The following is a 4,207-nucleotide window of genomic DNA, read 5'->3' as shown; positions in this document are numbered from 1 at the left end:
GGGGGACACAGGCTGATAGTGGAGAAGGGAGAGGATGAGTGAGTGCACAGGGAACACCGTTGATGTAAACTAATTTTGTAATTACTTTGACTGGTCGTTTCCCGTTTGTCAAATTTGGTTGTGCATGATTGGTGACCATAGTTACTACTGATAAATGATTGCTGATGCAGGTACCAGAGATAACGTAGACAAATTGAAATTATCCATGTTTCCGCAAAGAAAATGCTGATTCAAAGGTCTTTATGCATGGACATCCTTGATCAGAGCTGATAAAGCTCGAACTTAAAAACCTAACTGTTATCAGTACCGTACTTAAGTTAAAAGTGGCGTCTTCACAATGATATAGGAATCACATATCTCTTTAAGATATGAGACAAAAATGTCGGTCTACATACATGTATCTATTGAGAGGTTTTACAACAGAACAAGCATTCTCCTCTTTGACTCTTCAAGGTCAATTCCTAATCATTGTTTACAAAATAGCGATAAGAGGCGGATTCAAGTACGCTACAAACAACTTCTCGTCTTTTCCAAGGTTAAGACAAGTTATTTTATCAATCTAGTAGTGGTCTACGTCTCTTTCATATGTATATAAACATCTTGCTAGAGTGCATCATGTTAAAAAAAACAAAAAAAACAACAACCCCCCCAAACAAAAACCACCCACATTTTCGTCTGTCACCAGCCTGTAGCTATGAGTATCTTCAAAACACTTTACCGCGCCTTTTTTTCAAAGATGTAGGAACAAGACTAGTGCAGAAAAAATGTGCGCCATGTTTTAAACTATCAGGTGGAATCGATAACTCAGTTTCGTCCAAAGTGGGATATACTGTCTTTTAACCCTTTGAGCCCTTGTCACCGTTACACTGGTGGCGCGTAAAACTGCCGTGTGCCCAGCCACCAGTATAATATACCGATGAGCGAGACCAAAGGAGGTTACAGCTTCTTGGTGAGACCCTATCCACAACTAGAGGTTCGCAAAATCCGGATAAATATCGGGATAATCGGATAATCCTCAATAAGACATTATTCGAATTCAGACTCTTTACTCTTTTTCCTGACCCGTTTGCCGAAGTGGGTGCACTTATTCGTTGAAGTGATGCTAACCCGTTTGTCAAAGTGGTTTTAATCCATTTGCCGAATCGGTTCATAACATATTATTTACCGAAGAGGTGCACTAACATTAACATATTATCCGGATTTTGCTAAAGCGACTCATAGTCCAGCCCTATCCGCAACCAGGCCTGCCTGATACAAAACGGGTACGGAAAACAGCGTTTACTGGGCTTACACAAGACATGATTGATTATTTTGAAGATCTTTCTGAATTAGATACGAGTAATGACTAGTAATGAGGAAAGAAGCAATGGAGAATATTGTAACAACAGGCAAGTTTGATGGAAAGAGAGGCAGAGACAGACAGAGGGAAAAGATACTGGACAAGATGACAACATGGCTAGGAGCAGCAAGAACAACAGACACCATTGCTGCAACGCAAGACAGAGTGAAGTGGAGGTCCATGATCGCCCTCGCCAGTCGGCAAGGCACCGTATGATGAAAAATGACAAGGACTACCTTGAGTTTTGTGGGATATGGAATATGATCCTGACGATCAAATGAATGTTAGTAATATATCGCTCAGGAGCTCAGGCAGAGGGGCACCGTAGTCTCAGGACAGGAGGTCAGGGCTCAAAGGGTTAACCCCTTCACTGCTGACAAAATGCCCACCAACATCTGTAGGCTATTGGCAAGAAAAATGTTAATTCAAGGAATATTTAAACAAAGAGAATAGTTTCAGAATAAGCAAAATCGCAAGTTGTAACTATACCAAAGAAAACTTCTTTTTGTCGACCCGATAACACAATATAAGTGCAGAATACAAGCCAGAACATAGTCTACTCTGCAGTGAAGAGGTTAATTAAGACAAAACTCCAGTGTTGAACTGTGACTGTACTCAGTTAATACCTTGTCTTACGGGTATTGATCATGATATCCGTACTCAGTATTTTTGTACCTGCTCCTGTGGTGTAGTGGGTAGGGGGCTTCGCTGTCGCACGCAGGAGACCCGGGTTGATTCCCGAGTGGGGAGAATCTTTAATCGAGTATCTCGGTCTTTGTGATGTGATGTTGTATCCCTCTCAAGCCCGGGGACTGCTCAGTGTGTCACAGGCCCAGTAAACAGTTAGTCACAGGACAGACTACAGTTTGTCACAGGCCCAGTAAACAGTTAGTCACAGGACAAACTACAGTTTGTCACAGGCCCAGTAAACAGTCAGTCACAGGACAGACTACAGTTTGTCACAGGCCCAGTAAACAGTTAGTCACAGGACAAACTACAGTTTGTCACAGGCCCAGTAAACAGTCAGTCACAGGACAGACTACAGTTTGTCACAGGCCCAGTCAGTCACAGGACAAACTACAGTTTGTCACAGGCCCAGTTAGTCACAGGACAAACTACAGTTTGTCATAGGCCCAGTTTGTCACAGGCCCACTATGAATTGAATTTTATTTTCCAATTGTTTTGAACGAAAGAACATTCAGAGTTGATTTTTTTTACAGAGTAATTTAAATTTGCTTTGATTTTTATGTTTGAGGAAAGCATAATAATTATGGGTTTTTTTCTGACAAATCTAAACATTATGACGGCTTTGACGACTCTGTGTATTTTCAAAACTGTAGTGAAAATCGTGAGAAGTGTTTTTTCACAACTGCTGTTTTCTATAGGTAAACAATCACTTTTGTTACACACGAACACATGTGTCCGCCCAAGGAACAAGAGAACGGAACTGTGGCCTGTCAGTAATTATCAAGAGTCATAGGCGTGTACACGTGTACGCTTTTGTGATCCATTTGGGCAGTGTGGTTTTTATATTTTGAATTGTTAACTTGCTAAATACCATATATTGTGATGAAGATGAAGTCGAAATTAAAGCTGAAATTCTTTACTCACAAGAATATTGCTCTGAAAGTATATAATTATTTCACTTGTGAGAAAAATTGCGGTCGTCTAAATAGTTCAATTTCTGATCCATTTAGCAGAATTAAACATTTGCTTGATTTAAGTGACAGACTTTGAACAGATGGATGTCGGAGGAAAATGCAACCGAAGACGTCGAGGTGACAAAGAGAGGCCGACCTGTTAAATTTGATACCTTTGACAGAGATCTTGTGGGACGCGCTATTGGAAAGATGTAAGGTGATTGTGTAACCATCAATGTCGCTTCAGATAATGGTCATGAAATTTGTTCAGAGCTGGCAACGCCTATGAACATCCGAGAAACAAGCAATTTGTCCAACTTTCAGCACGTGATTACTGTAAAACTTGTATTGAATTAGTAATGATACTTCGTAATTAATTTACCAGCCTCAATTTCGGAAAATTTATTGCATTTCCCAGTGGATGAGATGGATACTAAGCTCTTCTCAAAATATGAAGGTGATCGGTTGGGTAGTCTTTGAGATATCCTGCGTCACACATCGGCAACATTTTTGTTACAAGCTATAACTGGGCCCTCTTTCGATCAAAGGAATAAAAAGAAATCAAGTCATTGAGGAACAGTACGCACGGCTAGTGAACGGAAGCATCACTTGTTTACAATGTCGTCTTAGAAGACGGACTTTCCCAAGATTAGAACTGAACGAAACTAATGAAAAACTGAAAATTAAACTTAGATCTAAACGGGTCGCACACTTAAATAGTGCTCAGTGTATTGCCCGACAAAGCGCGATGGTATCGAACGAAAGGACGACTTGAAATAAGTAAACCTGGCGGATTTTCTTAAATTACAGAGACAGAAGCGTCGGACTACAAAAGCGATCGGTGAAATAAAGAAATTTAGCTTTTTGCAGCAAAACTGTCTCAAAACTGAAAAAACAAAAACGAAGGAGTCATGATCTGGAGAATTTTTAAAGAATCTTTTGGCGAAAACCGCATGTCGATCTATGCAGCCATTAGAAAGCTTTTTGAATAGCAACATTCGGCCACCACAAATAGATAATAGAAACAGGTGGGTGACAGGGAAACATCAGAATAATAAGAATATAACTTTTTTTTTTTAGAGCATCCGAGTAAAGGAATGAATGGCGAACCATGATTGCCGATATCTGTCACAAATCTGGCTCTTAATGATGATGATGATGATGATGATGATGATGATGATGATGATGATGATGATGATGATGATGGTGATGGTGACGATGACGATGA

General features: G+C 40.2%; 1 protein-coding gene across 1 annotated transcript in view; it reads left to right on the top strand.

Moving 5' to 3' along the window:
* Positions 1-4,207, top strand: part of LOC101857462 (sodium- and chloride-dependent neutral and basic amino acid transporter B(0+)) — a gene marked incomplete at its 5' end in the record, with an annotated part of 52,044 nt that overhangs the window by 1,486 nt on the left and 46,351 nt on the right.

The sequence above is a fragment of the Aplysia californica genome, unplaced genomic scaffold (genome assembly GCF_000002075.1).
Source record: "Aplysia californica isolate F4 #8 unplaced genomic scaffold, AplCal3.0 scaffold00020, whole genome shotgun sequence".
Taxonomy (NCBI): Eukaryota; Metazoa; Mollusca; class Gastropoda; order Aplysiida; family Aplysiidae; genus Aplysia; species Aplysia californica.
Note: the sequence above shows the minus strand (reverse complement) of the source record. Positions and strands in the feature narration are given on the sequence as shown.